This window comes from Protopterus annectens, chromosome 9.part0 (genome assembly GCF_019279795.1).
Source record: "Protopterus annectens isolate FY-2018-M chromosome 9.part0, PAN1.0, whole genome shotgun sequence".
In the NCBI taxonomy this organism is placed as follows: domain Eukaryota; kingdom Metazoa; phylum Chordata; order Ceratodontiformes; family Protopteridae; genus Protopterus; species Protopterus annectens.
In genome coordinates, this window is record NC_056743.1 from 1,084,505,522 (window position 1) to 1,084,527,772 (window position 22,251).

Here is a 22,251-nt window from a genome sequence, read left to right on the forward strand (position 1 = left end):
TAACTAAACAGCCTTTGTCACCACAGCAGGCAAGCAATTTGCCTCAGTTACATATAGGTTACTCTGCTCTGACCAAAGCTGGCTCCTCAGATGACTCATCTTCTTCCTCTGATCATTCTGGTGTTATCCATTCAGTTACTATGGACTGAGGGTTAGCCATGTCCTCTGTAGCTGTTGTGGTCCTCTAAATGGGAAAAGGAGGACCACTGTTGTCAGTCTTGGCAGAAGGGGCAGGGAAGATGCCCCTGCTTGTGCCCATCCCTAGGGAAGCTGTTGCTGCCATTAATAATCATATCTGCCCCAACTTTCCAGTCAAAAAGAAACAGAAAACTTAACATTTACCATCTCCTGCACGAATTACACTAGACAAGAGTAATTTATTAAGTCTGGCTCAAGGTCTTGTACAGGCTGCTGTCTCTACTTATTAGGTGGTTTCTGGAAAAATGAAAAGGAATTCCTCTTTTTCTGATGAGACCCAAGAAACTGAATCTGGGGAGGAATGTCATGAGAGATGCAGATTTTTTTCTCCTGAGATTTCTGATTCAGACTCAGAGGAGAACATGTTATCCAAATTGCCCAGTCAAGGATTCTCTTTCTCTGACACTATTTCCAGAATGTGCCCACCTTTTACATGGGAGAATACTTAGTTTTCTCTGTCCCTCAGAAAATACTATGAGCTGTTGCAGTTGTCATTCCCTGCACCTCCTACCATCCTCCCACTGCTGCCAACACTGGACGATGTGTTTGTCACACACAGCCAGTGGTTTCCCTGACAGCTGGCCTGCTGCACCTAAGAAAGCAGATAAAATGTACAAAGTTCCTAAGTCTATCAAATTTTTACACACTCATCCCAGACATGACGCAGCAGTTATAGCTTTAGTTAATCCAGCTGCTGCCAAGCATTTTGTTAATCCTAGCCCTTCCTCTTATAACAAAGATGGTAAAACAACTGATAAATTTGGGAAAAAAGTGTATGCTTCTGAAGCTTTAATTTTTATAATATTGCATTTTCAGGCTCACATGTTAAAGTTTATTCTGACTAATTGTGAAAGTATAAGGAATGTTTTATCTACAGTTCCATCCTGTTAGGAAAACCTGCTTTATGTGGTTTAGTTTCTTCTGTTTCTCAGGTCACTACTCATTGTTTAAAATGTATGTATGACTCTGTAGATATTACATCCAGGGCTGTAGCCACTAGACTGTTTTGAGAATGTTTGCCTGGCCGCATTCTCAGAATCTCCTAGAAGATGTAAAAATGTGACTTTAAATTCTCCTTTGGACAGAGATGTAGTTTTTAGACCCTCTGCTGCAGAAGTTAAACAAATGTGATGAAAGAGATAAACTGAGGCAGAGGATGTCTCAGATTTTTCAGTTTTCCAGCTCCAAATTTTCAAAGGGATTTTCTTCTGCATAGTCCAGTTTTGGCAAGAAACAAAAGAAAGAGTCTCATCAAAATGCTGGTGAGCAGACATTTTAAAACAATGTCGGGGAGGTTCTAAAAAGAAAGCAAGGACCCCACAGAACAAAGGACAGTCAAATAAGGCATAAAGCCTATATATAGGATCCTGACACGCACCTTGGCAGTAGTCCCTTACCTCTTCCAGAAAGTTTGAATTTCCATGTTTCTCTTTGGCAGCAGATTGTTTAAGACAAATGGGTTCTGAAGCTGATTCAGGAGTCGTTCCCTGTGTGGCATTACCACATCTCTGAATCAGTGTTTCTTTTCGCCACACTAACCAGCCAATCAGCACCGGAGGACAGAATTTTTCTGATTCCTGGCCTATGAATACTGTATTGAGTGTGAAGGGGAGGAACCACCAATGGTCCACCATGGCCACAAAAGTATCACATAACTTGACAGAGAATTCTCTTACAAAGAGTTGTGGTCTAACAGCCCTAGGTCTTCTCTTCTTGATCTTATGCTGTTAAGGTTTAGCCATTGCATATTGGCAAACTTTGCAAATTGGATTGAAAGGCCAGGGATGGGAATCTTGTAGTGATGTGCCTGTCAGAATATTAAAAAAAAGAAAATATTAACTGCAAGTATTGCTACAGACTTGCTGCCCAGGAAGGGCAAAGTATCAGCATAAGAATGAAATAGAGTACCTCTTTTCTTTCCAGATGCTAAAAAATCTATTAGAGGCTTTTTTAAACAGTCTATCCTTTGGAAACAAATGTAGCAACAGAAAAGCACTGCACTTCTAGATGAAATCAGCAGGTGTTCCAGCTACTGGAAGCATTTTATAAGGCTAGCTGGAACCCTTAAATACATTCATCCACCCTTAACCCCCTTTTCCCACTTTTCACATGGAGTCAGGGTGTCACTTCAGCAGTGATAATCACCTTGAGCCAAGGTTTACTCCGCCAGGTGCCTAGCCCTGCTGCGGCCTGGAACCCTTAAATATTACCAGTTAATAACAGTGCTAAAACAGCTAGTTGCAATACCTGAATATCACCTGTAGCTATAGTGCTAATACCAATTAATGCAATAGACTTGTTAATGCAATTTTAGCCCAGGTTATACCAAAAATTATGGAAATATAAGCCTTTAAAGTATAGAAACTAGCATTAAAAGCACACAAAAGAGGTACTGCCCTTCTATTCCTACCCAGAGTATCTCAACAGAATGCATTTTCCTAAAACATACACTGCACTGAACTTACAGTAATGTCAAAACACCCCCCAATAAGAAACCATTCCTAGGGTTAATTTAAACCCGGCATTAATAATTAGCCAAGTCACTTTTTAACAAGTGTTCAAATATTTGGCCATTAATGCCACTGCAGCCTAAATACAACTACTGCTAGGAAGATTAAGCAGCAAATAAAGTATAACTTCTGCATCTCAAATTAAGCAAGCATTTGTGTGTGAACCTAACTGGAGGCTGCACGACACCTGCAAAATGTACAAGTCACAGACAAAGGAGTAGCAGTGAACTCTGTGGTTACAAGTAAAATCTGAAAAAGAAAAAAAAAATAGCCACTGATGTAGAGTAGCCAGAAACTCACCTAGAAACCATTTTAATGAATCCACAGTGCAATCCAAAGAGCAACACAAAAACTACAAATCATCAGGCACTGTAGCAAATACATGCAATTTTAGGTAATCAGTAATGATTTCAGAAATTAGGTATCTCTTTGTGTAAACTGCTGATCACATTTTTGAACATGTGACGGTGTAATAAACACAAGATTGTACTATCTCAATAAAAACATACATATGATTATAAAAAAAGTCATGTACTTAGGATAGCATTCCACCTGTGTTGTTCATTTTCATTCTTCCTCAACAGACGGGTTCGGATCTGACACTCTAACTTGGTCGTTACACTAGCTCGTAGACTCTGACAAACTCTCGAGCTCCTTTCCTACCCACAAAGCACTACCCCTAACATCCCTCAGATCTTACTTATAGCTTGACAGAGAGAGAAACTATAAAAGAATTGCCATAACTGGAGTTCAACAAAAGGGACATATGGTGCCCCTAAGAGTCTCATTCCTCCAGAAGCCATTTGTAAGAAATGGGGAGAGGTGTAGGGTGGGAAGATGAGGAAGAATGAAACCTTATAGCAACAACATAACTTCTTTATCTGATGTTGTCAATTTTCATTCATTCCTCAACGGATGGCACAGAGTCCCCAAGCTTCCTGAATTTTTGGGTGGACTCTAGTGAAGGATATTCCTGAGTACGGTTGAACCAAAGGCTGTTCTTCCCATTGAGACCAGATCTAGTTTATAATGAGTGATAAAGGTATGTGGATTTGATCAAGTTAGAGTTGTGCATATATTGTCCATTGATCCTCTAGAATGGAATACAGTGGAAGCAGCCATAGACCTAGTTGAAAGAGCCTTTAGTGGTTTACGTAAGGGGAGACTCAATTTGCTGTAGAAAATGAAATGCAATCTTTCAGCCATCTCGCTAGAGTTACCTTTGTAACTGATTCGTCCAATTTGTTATGTGCAAAGGAAACAAACAGCTGGTCTGTCTTTTTAATTTCTTTTGTTCTGTGCAGGTAGAAATGTAATTACCTATGAACATCCAGTAAATGCAGCATATATTCTCCTATAATTGTAAAGTTTGGAAAGAATACTGGCAGGTTAGTGGCTTGGTTAATGCTGGATTCTGGCACCACCTTAGATTGGAAGGAAGCATTGGCACATAAGGTGACCCTATCCTTGTGGAAAATCAAATATGCGGGTTTAGAAGACAATGCTTGAACTTCTGAAATTCTTCAAGTAGATGTAATTGCAACTAAAAACAGTTTTCTGGGTCAGACATTTTAAATCATATTTAGCTGCATGTTCAAAGGGAGAATGTGATAAGGCTTGCAGTACCAAAATTAAATCCCATGGTGGTATAGGATCTTTATGAGGAGGTCTAAGTAGAAGGGTACCTTTCAAAAAGACTTTCCACAGTTTACAGGAAGCCAGGAATTAATTCTGAAACCACACATGAAAGTTAGAGATTGCTGCGAGTTGAACTTTAATAGTGGACGAACCAGTACCCTCATTAAATACACTCTCTAAAAATTCAATAACAGAATGAATTGGGGTTGAGAAGGGGTCTACCTGATTCTGCTCTGCCCAATAAACACATTTTCTCCATTTAGTTCTGTAGAGTTTCCTTATAGAGGGTTTATGGGAAGACAGCAGTATAGAATGGACAAGCAAAGAGAACATAGGTTGCCTGGCTATTAATGGAATTGGAGAAATCATGCAGTCAGTTTGAGATTTGAAATGTCCAGGTGAACTATGCCTACCGGGTGAGACAGAAGGTCTGGAGTTGGATCCAGAATCCAAGGTGGGTACAGAAGATGAAGGTGAAGCAAATCTGTTGAAGCCAGTAAGGTGCAATAAGGATGACTTTGCACTTCAACCTGGCTGCTTTCTGAAGAAATTTGGGAATGAAAGGAGTCAGGGGATAAGCATACAGAAGACTGGGGGGCCAATCGTGGAGTACAGCATTCCTCAATGACTCTCCCGGTGGGGAGATTGGGACAAAGAAGCTGCTGCACTTGTTTAGGGGAGATGCGAAAAGATCTCAGCAAGGCTGTTCCCACTGATGGAAAATCATGTCTGTCACTTTGTTTTTGAGAGACCACTCATGAGGTAGTAAGAGAGACCTGCTCAGTTTGTCTGCTATCACTTTGGAGTTGCCTGGGATATGTGTTGCAATTAGAAAGTGGTTGGAAGAAATCGCCCACTGACACACACTTAAGGCTTCAACACAAGGGGTGAGATCTGGTTCCCCTTTGTTTGTTGATGTACCAAACTAATGACATGTTGTCTGTTTGGATCACAGTTGTTGCAAGAGGGAGAGAGTTTTGGAATGCTTGCAATGCCAAAAGCACCTCTCTGATTTCCAGAACACTGATATTTAAGTTGGCCTCTTCAGGGGATCGACTGTCTTCCCCAGAAAATGCCCGCCCCCCCCAACTCCGGTAAGTGTCCGTGGTCCCTATGACCTTGGGCTGAGGGAGAATGAAAGTATGACCTTGAACAGTTGTTGTGACGGCATCTACCAGGAAAGATACCATTTGCAAACCTGAGTTATACTTATCTTTGTCAACATGGGTTGAGAGAACTGACTACTGTATTTGTAGCATCCATTACAGAATTTTTATATGATATCTTGACAATGGAAATAAAATTATTGCCACTGATGTTGATCCCAGGGCTTGCAGACTCAACCAGTCTGAAATTCTGGTACTGCAAATTATTTTCCTGACATGATTCCTTATTGTTTGTACTCTTGAAAGAGGAAGAGATGCTACCAGAGATACTGTGTTGAACAATGCTCCTATGAATTCCAATGTTTGGGTTGGTTGTAGGTGTGACTAGTTGTAACTGATGGTTATTCCAAGATCTGAACAAGTCTGCAACACTTGGTCTCATGCTTGTAGCAGTTGATGCCTGGTCAGAGAGGTAATGAGCTAGTCGTCTAAGTATGGAACTACCCAGAATCCCTCCAGTCTCAAGTGAGCTGCTGCTACTGCCATACATTTGATGAACACCCTGGGAGCTGTGGTCAGGCCAAAGGGCAGTGCTCTGAAGTGATAATGACTGGCTCCCAAGATGGAAGCGTAAGTACCTTCTGGACTGCCTGTTCATTTTTATGTGACAGTATGCATCCTGAAGGTCTGTCGAGCACATCCAGTTGTACTTTCTCAGAAATGGCAGAATGGACTGAACTGTGACTATCCGGAACTTGGTGTGTCAAACTGATTTGTTCAACACACTGAGATCTAAAACTGGTCTCCAGTCCCCTGTCTTCTTTGGCACTAAAAAGAATCATGAGTAAGTTCTGGATTCTATTTGGTTTGGAGGGACCTCTTGGATGACTTTTTTCTAACAGCTTTTGTATTTATAGTGCTGCTGTTTCCCACTAATTGGGTTGAACATTGGGGATTTTCCTGGGTAACAGAGGTAGTAGGGAAAAGTGAATAATATATCCTCTGGAAATTATTCTCTGCACCCAAGTGTCCTTTGTTATGTTTCGCCAGGCTTCCTGGTGCAGAGATAACTGACCCCCGACTGCCTTCAGAGGAAGGAAATTGGGCCTCCCTTCAAGAGCGCTGAAAGCGTCGGTCTGAAAATGTATCTGTAAACCCTCAGTTCTGCGGGCCTCCTTTGTCATAGGGGAGTCTTCTGCCATTATCGCTACCCCCTCTGCGTCTGGGGGAACTACCTCCACGTGCGTCTCAGAAAGGACCCTGAGACTTCCCAAGCCACATCTTTTGATCTCCCCACTGATTCCTGGAAAAGGTCTGCTGAGGGATCGAAAAACATATGCACAATGCAGATAGGGTCTTTTCATCCTTCTCACACCTGGAGAGTGTGTCTTTTACTGTGAGGTCAAACAAAGAAGAACTGTCAAAGGGAGCATTTACGAAAGATGACTTGAAGGGCTCCACAAAATCACACAGGCACATCCAGACATGCCTCCTGATGGAAATACCTGACCCACAGCCCTTGAGGTACCTTCTGCAGCATGCAAGATGAGCCTCATGGACAAATTTCCAACAGATTGAAGAGTAACTAACTGTGGGACCACATAAGCTTGAGCCTCTGCAGTAGTGGGCCCTGAAAGGGAGTTTGAAAGTTCCTTATTCAAGTCCCTTTGCAGTCTCGCGAAGTGTGCCAATAAGTTCAGCAATCAGGCAGCAAATGTCACTGGAGCATAAACTCACTTCCTAAATCTGCCCAGTGTCCTGGATTCTCTATTAGAGGGATGACTAGTGGAACTTTGTTCCACGAGTTCCTACTTTGTAGCTGCTGCCATGACCACTGCATCAATTGGTACCCCTTTACTCCAATGTTCTCTTCCTACCGGTGGAGCCAGAATCCTGTCTGGTCTCTTGGAATTGGCTCAGTCATATCAGGTTCCTTCCACAGCAGTTTAGAAACCAAATCAATAAGTTCAACAGCAGGCAGTGTAACCAGGGAGGTAGATGGCCCAGTCCCAAAAGCTTCTAGAAAAACTGACTCCTCAGGAGTTGGGTTTTGGGCAGACCAATCACCCTTCTGTTTAAGGATCTCAAGGATGTCTCCAAATAAGACATCATTGGGTGGTTATTTGGGAGACCCTTCTCCCTCAAAGTCAGTAGCCTCAATGATGGACTCCTGGGGAGAGTCCAAGTACCTCTTCTTGCATGTCCTCTTGCTATGGACTTCTTCAGTGGGATGATACAAAGAAGTATCAGAAGAGATGACAGTACCTGGGCTGTGTGGTCTGGAAGCTTTTAGCTGGCTGTCTCCATGGAGTAGAATGCTGAGGATCATGTTGCAAACTTCACCCCCCTCTCACCCCCTAAAGGGCCCATAACCATACCAGAAGAATGTAGAGCCCCGGCAATCACTGACGCACAGGTTAAAACAGCCCTATCCAAAGCCAAAAACACAGCTTCAATGGGACCGGACGGTGTCCCAGGCTGAGTCTTGCACAAACTCCAAAATGAACTAACCCCTCACCTAAACACACTGTTCAAACTCAGCCTCTCTACAGGCTACGTAGCCATAGAGTGGTGCACAGCAACAGTTATCCCACTCCACAAAGGTGGAGCCACAACAGACCATGGGAACTATCGCCCTATAAGCCTGACTAGCCTGGTCTGCAAGGCTATGGACTGCATCATCATGGAACTCATTAACAAAGACATTGGGAACCTCCAAACATTGGACCCTACCCAATTTGGCTTTGTTAAGGGCAGATCATGCCTCCTAAACCTGGTGGACTTCTTTGAGACAGTTACCAAGGCTTTAGACGAGGGAAAGGGGATCCACACAGCCTACCTTGACCTCCCAAAGGCTTTCAACACCATTCCCCATTCTGGTATTATAGACAAGCTCACCAGCCTGAACATAAACCCCTACGTCACGAGATGGGTTGCCAATTGGCTCATGGACAGAACCCACACGGTGAGAGTTGCAGGCTCTAGGTCCGACTCTAAACCGGTTACAAGTGGCGTCCCCCAGGGCTCAGTCCTGGGACCCCTGTTCGGTATATACTTCTCAGAGGTACAGGCAAGCACAGGAGGATTATGGCTGACCAAATTCGCAGATGACTGCAAACTGGGGGCCATAATTGACTCTTCGGCGGATAGAGACATCCTCTAGAAGGGTCTCACTGAGACGGATACCTGGTGTCAAAATCATGGCCTCAAGCTAAATGCCAAAAAGTGCATAGTCATCCCCTTTGTAAAAAATGAAGTACCTGTGAACTACCACATACATGGTAGTCCCCTAAATACAGAAAATGTAATAAGGGATCTGGGGACGCAAGTAGATAGTAATCTCTCCTTTGATAATCATATTGCCAGGGTGATTAGAAAATCCTTCTATGTGGCTCACCTAATCACAAAAGGGTTCACATCTAAAACAAAAGAGGTTATTGTGCCCCTCTACTCACTCATCAGACCCATCATGGAGTACAATGCCCCATTTGGGATGTACCTTACAAGACACCTGCAACAGCTGGAAAGACCACAGAAGTACCTCACCAAGAGGATTACTGGACTTAAACAGATGCCCTATGCAGCCCGACTGAAGAAACTCCAGCTGTACTTGGTTGCATACCGCTTACTCAGAGGTGATCTCTGCCTGACATACAAGGCCATGTCCAACCCAGAACTGATGAACATACCCCACCTAAAAAAAATCAAATCCCCAAGAGCCACACACTCTAGGGATTTAAACCTCACCACAATGATAAATAGGACTTGCTGGAGGGATAGATTCCTGTCCCAGAGACTCCCCATGCTTTGGAACAGGATTCCAATCTACATTAGGCAGAGCCCCTCACTAACAATTCAAGAGAAACCTTGACGAGTGGATGGGAAACAGAAAATTTACCCCAGGGATCACTGCAGTGGCTCTGCTGGACAGACGCACAGGGAACGAATGGCTCTGCTGGACAGAGGCACAGGGAACTAATCTAATGGGGCGGCGAAAGCCACACATTCTGGCTAGGCTTACAGATGCCCTCGGGCAGATAGCCTAGTACTTACCTATGAACCTATGTTGCAAACTCAGCTGAAATGGTGAGGGTGGATCCGAGAAGGAAGGACCTGTCTGACCTGCTGGAACAAAGAAAACCCTCTTCACAACCTCAAAAGCAGACTGCTCAGGAGATAAGGAAGTCAATGGAGCCAAGAAAGCTAGTTTCTGGCCTGCTGCTTCCTTCTGCTCTGAGAGCAATCTGCCTGAGGTGGAAGCCAGAATCAAACTATCCAAAGCCAAAGCTCTGAGAGGAAGAGATGGCTCTGAAAACCTCAGAGCCAATCCTATCTGCTCAGATCCAACCTGCAAGCTTTGACTCTGAGAGTTATGTGGATCTGAATGTTGGGGCAGGTGCACTCAGAGTAACAGTCAGATCCGAATACAAATGTTTCTTCGGATCTGACCCAGAAGGGCTCAGAAAGCTTGGATCCAAGGACTAACACCACAGGCTGGGTCAGAGAAGGAGCTGTTATCAGTGCAGTGGTAGATCAATGGTGCTCCTGACCCGAAGGAGTAGGATCCATGAGAACTCCCTTCTGAACTTGTTCTTTGAAGAATCCGTTCTTCATTCTTTCCAAATCTGTCTGTGCGAGACTGCTGGAGGAATGAGAGGACACCAACAAAGGGACTTAGAGTGCCGCTCCAAAAATGGGGAAGGTATCTCGGAAGGGACTGGATCCATGCTAGGTGATGGCAATGGTTTAGGATCTGGATTATGTCTTGTCAGATCTGAGGTGTTTGGAATGGAAAGATATTTGGTCAGATCTGAGAATAGTCAGATCCCAGGAGACTTTGCATCCAATTTTTCCCTCTTTTTCATCAGCTCTGAGAATATAAAAGCAGAAGAATCCAAAGATCTGGACCTTTTAGAAGGGTCTTTAGTTTTAAATTTAGGAGACTGAACTCCAGATATGGCTTCAAAGAATGGAGTTGGCAACAAACCCTTTAAGATTAATTTATTCTTTCTCTCAGATAAAGCTCATGGATTGAAACCACGGCAAATGTTGCAATCTTGGGTAAGATGTTCTGGCCCTAAGCAATAAACACACACACAGTGTGGGCATCTGAAAAAGGCATTATTATGCCCTCACCTCACATTTTTTAAATCCTTTCTCAGACAGAGAAGGAAAGACTAATAACCAACAACAGTTACTGGAAGAAAAAACAGTGAAAAACGTATAACCAGCAACATTAATAACCAGAAGAAAAAGCCAGCAGCAAAAAGATAATAAAACTTTTTTTTTTTTTTATTAAGAGGAGAAGAAGAAAACTAGAGGATTAGAATACCCTTGAAGTGAAACGATAAATGGTGTAGGAAAGGCCTTCCAACTACGGTAGCGTAGAATCAGACACCTACAGCAACTGGAAAGATCACAAAAGTACCTCACCAAGAGGATCAAAGGGCTCAAACAGATGCCATGTGCTGCCCGGTTAAAGAACCTCCAGCTCTACTCAGTGGCATACCGCCTGCTCAGAGGCGACCTGTGCCTGACGTATAAAGCCATGTCCAACCTGGAATTAATGGACATGCTGCACCTCAGAAAATCCAAATCCCATCGAGCCACGCCGAGAGACTTGAACCTCAGCACTGAAATAAATAGGACATGCTGGAGGGACAGATTCATAACCCAGAGGCTCCCTTCACTCTGGAATAAAATCCCAGTCCAGGTTAGGCAGAGTCCCTCATTGACTCTCTTCAAGAGGAATCTTGATGAGTGGATGGGAGATCGTAGGTTTACCCTAGGTATCACTTCTGTGTCACTGTTAGACAGAGGCACAGTATACTAACCTCGAAAAAGGGCATAGCAAAATAAATTTAAAATGGGTGGCGAAAGCCAAACACATTCTGGCTAGGCTTATAAATGCCCTAGGGCAGATAGCCTAGTATGAACCTATGAACCTATGAAGTGTAAAAAACAGAATAAAGGTGAATAAAGATAGCAAAACACTTAAGATACAGATTAAACTAACAGAAAGAGATTAACTCAAAATTAGCATGAAGAAAATTATTTTTGAGAAAATTCACTTATCTTGATGAATTAGCCCGAGAGCTACAGTCGATCACATCTAGTTGCGAAAGCAGCAAACAAGATCTGAGGGACATTAGAGATAGTGTACTGTGGGTAGTAAAAGGAGCTTGAGAGTTTGTCAGAGGTCATGAGCTAACGTAACGGCCGAGTCGGATCCGAACCCATCTGTTGAGGAATAAATGAAAACTGGCATCAGATCTAACATCTAATAAAACAGGTACTGCTGCAGGGCACCAGAGATCTGTAAGTACTGGTACATACCACTGAATCTCTTGTGCAGGATGTTTAAAGACAAGATGATTCTCTAAACGTGTAATCTTGTCTGTCAGATGAACAAAATGTGCCCATTATTAGCTAGCTGCAGCTGAACTAAGATGGTGGTTCTATCCATTAGCATGCATAAAATATGAATGAAAAAACATCGTTTTTTTTGTATTGAAGGGAAATATGGTTCTGTCACACTGAAGGCATGACTCTTAGACCAGCTGTAGTGAATAATGTCTTACACAAAGGTCAGACTCATCTGTGTTGGACTTCCACCAAACAAAACAAAAACATTCAGCAATGCGCTGACCAGCTAGAGGAGGTAGCACTCTGCTGAATGTGAAATAACCATACAGGGGAAGGACAGGAAGGGAGAATGGGATTTTTGATAGTGGACTACACTGGCTTGCAAAACTCCTGTTAGACAATTGTTTTAAAAACCTGGGAATACTATGGACTAACACTTGGTGATAACCATCACACAAAAAAGTAATGCACAACAAAGCACAATGCACACTTGTTTTTTTTTGACACCTAGACTATAAGGTTGCTTTGAATTTGTCAACTTCAGCTGCCTTTACTACTGTAGATAACTCTGCATTGATGAAGCTGAATGGGTTAACACAAGCAGCAAACCTGTTATAGGTGGCTAGGCCTAATTAATGTATGTGAGTTTCTGGGCTTCATTTCTCAATGTCCACAAAAGAAACAAGGAATGGAGATATGGGACAATCCACTCAGCAAAATCCCAAGGAAAAACAGTATTTACAGGTAAATGGCCAGGTATGCACCGTACGGTGGTTCAGTAAGTGAGTAAAGGCTTTACAAGATGGTAGTAACATAGAGAAATTGATTCTGCTTGGTTTCACGCATACAAGCAAATTAGGCTAAAGCATCCCAAAGAATGTGTCTGAAGTGTAACCCAGGGGAGCATGCAGCTGAAAGCAAAGAGATCTACCAGACAGGTTTTGGGTAGAAATAAGGGTGACAGTCAACTACACTGTTGGTTTAGAAAGGAAGAGGTAGTTGGGCAATAGCCGAGTCATACAAAAGAACTAAAATCTTATGGACATTGTAAGAGAGCTGTGATGAAAGTTTGACGAGGACTACAGAAAGTGCAAATGAAGTAGATAAGGAAATGCACTGGGTGGAGCTACATTAACAGTGTGGGGAAGTTAAGTACAAAAGTAGAGTCCAAGCAATATGAAAATGTCTCAAAAGCTAGAATGTTGAAAGTCTTATATGGCAGCTGGTGAAAATGCCAGATAATGTGAAACTATCCTGAGGTGGTATGGCTGAGTTCCTAATTGATAATATCCTGCCTAATCCTGATACATGAACTACAATACTCACCTAATAGAAGGCCTATGTCCAGGTTAGATAATATGCTCCACTGTTTAGGATCATAACTTAAATAACTAATGTCTAGCATGTATGCAGAAAATAAAGTTGTGTAAACTCTTACCATAACTGCAGATGTCCTTCTCTTCACTGTCACAGTATTCTTTGCAATAGGGATTCCCTACCAAGGGCAGCCCAACGTCCGGCATGTGTACCAAAGCCTTTTGGTTGTAAAGGGTATGCCGTATGTCACATGTATGCTCCATTCTCATGGTATAGGGCATAAAGGTGACGTCTGGATGTACCATCCTCAGAAATGAAAAAGCCCCAGTAGGAACAACAGTCTAAAGATAAAAATAGGCAACGGGCATATCCAGAAAGAAAAAGGACAAGGGGGAAGGGGGAGGGAGCGAATACTGCAACTGTGAAGAAGCTACTGTTATGGTATGATCTACACAACTGTACTATGTCCTTCCATATCACTGTTGCAGTATTCTTTACAAAAGGGTGAGTGCAAAAGCTCAGGAAGAAGACTGGGAGGAAGAAAGGTTATCAGACCTCTCTAGGAAGTCATGGGGCATGGCCCTGGCAAAGGTAGTTCTGGCCCTAAACATCACATCCAACATATAGTGCTTAGTAAATGTATGTACAGAAGTCCAGGTTGCTGCCTGAAGAACATAATTAGTATCCAAACCCTTGAAAAAAGCACCACAAGAAGCCACAGCAGAATGAGCCTTAAGAGAACAAGGAAGGCTCTTCCCAAGAAAAGAATACCAAAAGAAATGCCTTTAGATATCCAAGCAGAAATGGTTTGCTTGGAAACAGCCAAACCTAAGGACCTAGGATGAAAAGAAACAAAAAGCTGTCCAGATTTACAAAAATATTTAGTCCTACCCAAATAATATCAGAGTTCCTATGCCAATCCAAGGTGTACAAAACCTTCTCGCTAGCAGACTGTGGAGAAGGGAAAAAAAGTGTGCAAATGAATAGACTGATTGAGAGACAACTTATTAACCACCTTGGGCATAAAAGAAGGATTAGTACAAAGGGACATCCTGTCATAATGGAAAACTAAAAAAGCAGGAACAGCTATAAGGGCTTGCAGCTCAGACACCCATCTGGCAGAAGTAAGGAACAACAGAAGAACAGTCTTCCAAGAACAATACTGTAAGAAAGCTGAAGCAGCAGGCTCAAAAGGATCCTGAGTCAATTTTTCTAAAACAAAATTAAGGTCCCAGGAAGGAGAGGCAGACTTCCTGGGATGCCTAATGTGAAGAACACTTTTAAAAAAAAAGTTTGGCGTCAAATCTAGAGGCTAAAGGGGAAGCCAAATTCAGACAAGCAGAAATAGCTGATAGGTGGGCCTTAACAGAAGAATATGCCAACCCAGCATTGAGCAATTCACACAAATGAGAGAACCAAATGAACATCAACAGTAAATGGATCCAGATTATGAGAGAGACTTCAAATAGGAAAACCTTTTCTATCTGGATAAGTATGATTTCCTAGTAGTGGGTTTCCTGGCCTTCTGCAGGACCTGAAGCACATCCTCAGGAAAAAAGGTGTCTGTAAAGGATCAAAACCCTATCACCCACAATGTCAGTTGAAATGTGAACAGGTGGGGATGAATGAGAGATCCCTTGTCTTATATGAGTAGGTCCACCCTGTGAGGTAACTCGTGATGACTGCCCTTGGCAAGATGCAGAAGAAGAGGGAACCAATGCTGTTTGGTGCAAAAGAGTCACCAGCAAGATTTCAGGAGCATCCTGTTTTATTTTGAACAGGACTTTCGGAATGAGAGGAAGGGGAGGGAAGGCATAAAGAAACATCCCCTTCCAAGAAAAAGAGATGGCACCCACCTTTCAGGTAAGTGGGCAATGGGACTCTGGCACATACAAGAGGAAACTGTCTGTTCAGGGGGGAGGCAAATAAATCTACTTGAGGAGTACCCCACTGATGAACATGTCCAGAAACATAGCCCTGTGAAGCATTCACTCGTGGGATAGTGTTATTGACCTGCTCAAAGAATCTGCCACTATGTTCTGATCTGAGGGAATGTAAACTGCCTGAAGGATCCCCTGATACTGGGTCGCTAGCTCCCAAATGTGACGGACTAACAAACATAGGAGATAAGACCTTGCCCCCCCCCCTTTGCTTGTTGACATACCACATCACTGTGGGATCGTCTGTGAGGATCATGAGAGGCCCTGGATGAAAAAGAGAATGAAGAGCCTGAACGGCCAGCATAACAGCTCTCATCTCCTTGACACTGATGTGGTCTTTCTTTTGTTGAAGCATCAAAAGGCCCTGTACCTTCAGAGGGCCAAAAGAGGCCTCTCATCCCACATCTGAGGTATCTGTGAAAAGTTCCTGAAAAGGGATTGGAGGTTGAAAAGGAAGCCCTGGGTTGAGGGACAACTGATGAATCTGCCACTGAAGTTTCAGCTTGAGGCATGGAAATAAAGGAACTAGAAAATCTAAAGGATGAGAATGTTGAAGCCAAACTTACTTTAGGAACCACTGCAGCTTTCTCATGTGGAGCTTGACTAGACGGAGCATAGGAATGGTGGAGGCCATGAAACCCAGAGCTCTCAGAAATTCCCTGGCAGTAACTGAAGCCAGAGGAAGAAGAGACTGAAAGAAAACAATGAGAGTTAAGGCCTTGGGAGGAGGCAGGGATGCCAGCATTGAAACAGTCTGGATCCTGCAACCCAAAAAAACATGATCCTGAGAAGGAGTTAGGAATGACTTCTGGAAACTTACAGTGAACCCCAGGTTTTGCAAGAGAGAAATTGTAAAGCATAGATACTGAAGTAAGATCTTTTGAGAGTAAGCAGGTCATCCAGGTAGGAAAAGACTTGTATTCCCCTGCAGAAAGCAATCACAGGAGTGAGGCATTTGGTGAAGACCCTTGGGGCGGTAGAGAGGCCAATGGGCAAAGCAGAGAACCAATGCCAGGAAACAGAGAAACATAAATACTTCTTGAAAAGGGGATGAATAGGAATGTACACATCCTTGAGATCCACAGAAACTAGAAAATCCTGAGGAAGTAACAGAGGAAATGAGGTTTAAAGGGATGGCATCTGAAAAGAAGGGAACCTCAAAAAGGTGTTTAGCTGAGAAAGATCCAGAAGGGTCTCCAGGTGCCTTCTTATCTGGTGACCAAGAACATTGTGGAGTAAAACCTCTTCCCCCTCTGAGGAGTTGGAACTTCCTGAATTGTTCCTTGAGCCAACAGAACCTGAAGTACTTCTGGAAAAAAAGGGGAGTTGTTTCTGAGGAGACTGAGGAATGCTCAAAAGGGAGGGGGGTAATTTCCAAACCATGTAATAACCCTGGCAAATTATGGAAAGAATGCAGGGGTCTTGGGAGATTTTTACCCAAATAGGAAGGGACTGGGAAACACACAGGAAAAAGAGGAATGTGGCTGAGAACAGGATAGTTAGAGAGCACCTGGTTTGTCAGGAAGGAGGCTTCTGAGTAGAAGGAGGTTGGGTAGTCTTAACAGTGGGAGCCCTTCTACTACCCCTTTTACCTTTGGGGGCAGGGCAAGACTGTTTATGGACAAAGGCAGACTTATTACGATAATTACTCTGAAACTTGGGAACAGTGGAGACAAAAATAGGCTTCAACTCCTATAAGGCTTTGACCTTTTGTTGCAGGGACTTAAACTCCTGTGCAGCAGCAGTGCCAAACAAATGTTTATTATCCAAAGGTGCAGCCATCAGTTTAGACTTGATATCATCAGGTAAAGGCTGAACTCTGAGCCAGGAATACCTCCTCAAAACAGATCCAAAAGCAGCAGCCCTAGGTGTAGCATCAGCTGCATCGTAGTTGCATTTAATCGAATGGTGAGCTACTTGGGAGGACGTCCCAAGCAAAGCAAGAGCAGAGGCCTTCCCCTCAGAATCAGGGGGATCAGAAACAGTGTGACAGGCTTGAGAGAGAACAGCCAAAATGTACCTAGTCATGTGTCTCTGATAGCTAACAGCTCTAAAGGCTAGGGTAGCAGACGTATAGGCATTCTTATCCAGTCTCTCCATGGTTCTTTTATTTTTATCAGATGACAGCAATTTAGTGGAAGGCAACATTTTGGAAGGCTTATCAGAAACCACTGACACCACAGAGGTGTCAGGTGAGGGAAACTTATAAAGAAACTTGCAGTCCTCAGGCACCTTATAAAACCTATCAGGTTTTTGGGGAACAGAAGGTTGAGTATCAGGAACCTGACAAGCAGTAGAAAAAGTATTGAGCCAGGCAGCAAAAACTGGAGGAGCAGCAGAGGGCCTAGGAGACTCCATTTGCAAAAGTTATAGTACCTCTTCTGAACATCAGACACTTCAGCACAGTCCCACATGAAAAAAATTCCATCATTCTGGAAACAGTATCACCAAATTAAATCCCCTCAAAAGGAGAGTCAAGACTGCCAGACTTCTTCCCTCAGAACCATAGTCAAGTTCTAAAGACATGCTTCTGGAGTGTTTCTCCCCGAGCCTCTGCTGAAAATAGGCTCTGTCCTAGTCAGACTTTCCCGGTCAACAAATGTTAAATTAATAAATAAGTGGTGAAGAAATATGGAAAGAATAAGTCAGGTATTCTTTGTCGAAATCAGCAGCAGCATCCTCAGAAGAAGCCTGCTTCCTAGGCCTCTTACGAAGGTTGGAAGACTGAAGGGAACACGAACAGAAACACCTTGTGGAGGCTTGAGAGCCATAATGGCATTAAACAAGCCTTCAGTGAATTTCTGCCATTCAGTCTGAGGATCTTTGAGAGCAGGCAAAATATGTTTAGTTTTCTGCTTTTTTTTGAGTAGGATGTCAGCCTTGAAAAAGTTTGGAGGCTCTGACCCCTGACGGTACTCAATAATGGTAGTCAGGCTCTCTTCTCTAACTAAAATTTGAGGTACACCCCTATCCCCTTCGGTAATAACCAGCCATGGCTCCCCCTGTACATCCAAGGCAGACATCTGCAAAACCTCCATGGACATACATGTGTTGGGTCCATGCTGGCCTCAGAAGTAGTCATGCCAGAGAAATTGAGAAAGAAACTAGATGCTCCTCCAGGCTTTCACCAGCCTCAAAAGAGTTGTCCAGTGGAGCTGGTATAACTGAAGAATCAGGCCTAACTTTCTTGGCTTTTTTCTTCGTAGATGGCTGACCCTCGGTCCTGGAAGATCCTTCCATGGTATCCTAAGCCAACAGTTTAAGTAGTTGGTTCTCAAGATAAATCACTAGGGAAGAAAGCAGACTCTTCAATGTCTTCGGGATAAATGACTGACAAATCTCACAAGATGTATGGCCATGTGAAGCTCCTAGACAGAACACAGCTCATGACAATCTTTATGGGGAATCTGTCTCCAGCACTGACATTTCCCCTTTCTGGATGAAATGAAACCCATAACCAGATTACAAGGCAAACAACATAAATAAAACCAAAAACCCCAACAGGGCACTTATCTGAAAGAGGTAGAAACAACAAATGAACGGGCATTCAGACCGAAGATCGAAGATGGCATTCGGACTCTCAGCAAAGACGTTCTGAGGATGGTATGAATGGACGTCACCTTTATGCCCTATGCTGTGAGTGGGGAGCATAGGTGTCATGTATGGCATACTTTTAGCAACCTAAAGGCTTTGGTATACTGGCTGGACATCAGGCTGTCCTTGGCAGGGGATCCCATTGTAAAGAATACTGCATCAGAGATATGAAAGGACATCTTTATTTGGTGATACATTTAAGAGGTGCTAGTGACATATACTTGCTATAACTGTAAAACTTTGAAAGTAGCATGTGTCATGGATATTAATTTTATCAAGTGCAAGATAGTAAAAAAGCCTACACTGGCTTTGACTACCAGTCTCAGACAGCTTTCCAGTTGCACTACATTACAAACCTGAAGAAGCCACAGCCCATGTACTGAAGAATGGAAGTAGCAATTTGTGCTCCTGGGAAGACAAGAAGAATCAGTCCAAAGGAGTATAGAAGCTAGTGTACATTTTTCATGTCACTCAGCTCTTCTTTACATGTCATATGACAAGGCTGTTTCTACTTTAACTGGTGGTTGGGGCTGGCAAATGATGGATAAATACTATATGATAACACTTAATTTTCAAATCATCTTTGGAAATGCCCAAGGAGAAATAAGGTGACTACACAAATGGCATTATCTGCCCCATGCCAAAGACTGTTGCCTCTGTAGTAGGTCTGCACCACATAACTCCAATAGATGGCAGTAATTTTAAGGGAATGAAGATCAGTCTGTCAAGCACTATACAGCTTTATTCTTAATGCAACCAACATGACTCACTAGAGACACCAGCTACTGTGTTGTCAGAGAGAGAGAGAGAGAGAGAGAGAGAGCGAGAGAGAGAGAAACAGAGAGAAATGTGGGTGTTGGGAAAAAGAAAATTAACTCTGCAATGCTGCCAGCAGCTTCAGCCTAGCATTTCACTATTCTGAATGGCAGATAAGTGCTATTCTCTGCAAGTAATGTTAACCAGAAGTGCTGTAGTTAAGCCCACACAGACTGTACCTCTATATAACAGCATTATTACTCATGCCTCGGATGTGTTGAGGAGCTGCCTTAGTCATGTGATGGAAAAAGCCTAAAGGAGAAAGTAGGCCAACCCAAAACAAGGTTCCTTTGGCAACTCATCACTATGGTTAGCCTGACATCAACTGTAAGTGACTATTCCCAAGGGAAACCATTCTCGTAACCAGCTGTGACTGTTTACAACAAGGAGCTCAACATCTTGTTGACTTCAGCTCTCACGTACAGTGGCTACGTTTAAGCTGTTCATGAAACATATAGAAACAGAAAACTGTGTCTCTTACTAGTGCTGAACTAATGCCTTGTCCTATTCAACACTCACAGGTATAAGCATCATCTACCACCTTACTGGAGAAGTATTTACTTAAGCCCTAGTCAATACTACTAGTCAACACTACCTTACAGTGGAAAAAAGTTGTGGTGGAGGGCTTTACAAAGATGGCCTGTTTTTCTTAAAATTAACTGCGCTATTCTGCTCAAAATAAAAATCACCCATGCTTGTGTCTGTCAGTTCTACTTCCAGATCTTGAAAAGTATGTGCATACACAGCATTTAATGAATCCTGTGGCAAAAGTCTTAGAACAAAGTCAATCAAAATTTCTTGTCATTCTAGCTAGAGCCATCTTGCAGAACTGCTTCAAAGAATCTCCTACTTCTTAATCATTCCATTGTCTGTAAGAACACATTAAATCATACTCTGACCTAGGAGCTCAGAGTGAAAGACAGCCATCTTTAATTAGCCTAGTACATAGTACTGTTATTTATTACATGTTACTCTCTATGGCGTCCTTAACAGGTCATGCAACAGGATGCTCTGCCCCTAGATACCCACCTTCTTCCATTCATCAACTACTTCATGTTAGTTCTGATACCCACAAAATCTTCTCTAGTATAAATTTCCTCCTCTGAAGTACAAAACCATATAGGAATTTCTGGTGTCCACAAAGAACAGTGGAAGGGGCCACTATCAGGGATGGTGTGGCAGCAGCCATAACATCAGCCAGAAAGGACATTCTCCACAGTTTCTTCCCAGTGTTGACAGTGATGTCCTGATGCCATTTTACCCTCTACTTTCCACTTCTTGGGTGCAGACACTAATGCTTCTTCCAATTCCTACCTCCAGCCTCCCGGAAATGTAGAAAGGGAATTGCCTCTACCGCAGTGAAACATTTGATCCATCTTCTCCTGGACAGCCATCCTCTACTTGGAACTCTTCCTGAGCCCACTGCAAAGAACTAGACGTCCCTCCCAAATTAATGAAAAGACAAGATGAAAACTGGTCAGGGAGGCTGCCAACAGACCTACAGCAACACTGAAGGAGCTGCAGGAATTTCTGACAAGTACTGGTTGTGTGGTGCTACGGTAGTGTTGTCGCCTCACAGTAAGACGCTGTCCGGTTCTATTCTCAGCTAGAGCGTCTTCTGCATGGCAACATGCATGAATGGGCATACCTTCATTGAAGGTTGTGCATCAGGGCTGGTAACTCGGCACGTAAAAATCAACTACCAATCATTAGCAGACCGGAGTTCCGCTGTGGTGACCCCTAACTGGGAAAAGCCTAAAGACAACAACAACAACAACTGGTTGTGTACTACATGTGATAATCTCCTGTATTCTCCGTATGTCTGGACTATGGGGTAGGTTTGCAAGACGGATGCCTTTTCTTACACAGAAAAACATCCAGGCCCGGCTAAAATTTGCGAAATAATACATCAAGTGTTCCAAAAGCATGTGGGAAAATGTGCTATGGTCTGATGAAACCAAGGCTGAACTTTTTGGCCACAATTCCAAAAGGTACATGTGGCGCAAAAACAACAGTTTCCATCACCGAAAGAACACCATCCCCACGGTGAAGCATGTTGGCGACAGTATCATGCTTTGGGGTTGCTTTTCTTCAGCTGGAACTGGGGCTTTAATCAAGGTGGAGGGAATTCTGAACAGTTCCAAACACCAGTCACTTTTGGCCCAAAACCTTCAGGTGTCTGTTAGAAAGCTGAAGATGAAGAGGAATTTCACCTTTCAACACGACAATGACCCCAAGCAAACAACCAAATCAACAAAAAAATGGCTTCACCAGAAGAAAATTAAAGTTTTGGAATGGCCCAGCTAGAGCCCAGACCTAAATCCAATAGAAAATCTGTGGGGTGACTTGAAGAGGGCTGTGCACAATAGATGCCCTCGCAATCTGTCAGATTTGGAGTGCTTTTGCAAGGAAGAGTGGGCAAATATTGCCAAGTCAAGATATGCCATGCTGATTGACTGAATGCTGTAATTAAATCAAAAGGTGCTTCAACAAAGTATTAGTTTAAGGGTGTGCACACTTATGCAAACAGCTTATTATACGATTTTTTACTTTTTATATTTTTCCCCTAACAGATGTGTTTGTTTTTCAATTGAGTTGTACAGGTTAAAGGTCACATTAAAGGTGGGAAAAGTTTTGAAATGATTTATTGTGGTCTCATTTTTTTATATCACAAAAACCTGGAATTTTAACAGTGGTGTGTTCATTTTTTATATCCACTGTATATATACAGCATACCCCCCCCCCCCACACACACACATACATACA

At 43.0% G+C, this 22,251-nt stretch overlaps 1 protein-coding gene across 5 annotated transcripts in view; it reads right to left on the minus strand.

Moving 5' to 3' along the window:
* The window catches only part of MAP3K12 (mitogen-activated protein kinase kinase kinase 12), a 1,100,073-nt gene that overhangs the window by 539,638 nt on the left and 538,184 nt on the right, over nucleotides 1–22,251 (minus strand). The window lies entirely within an intron of this gene.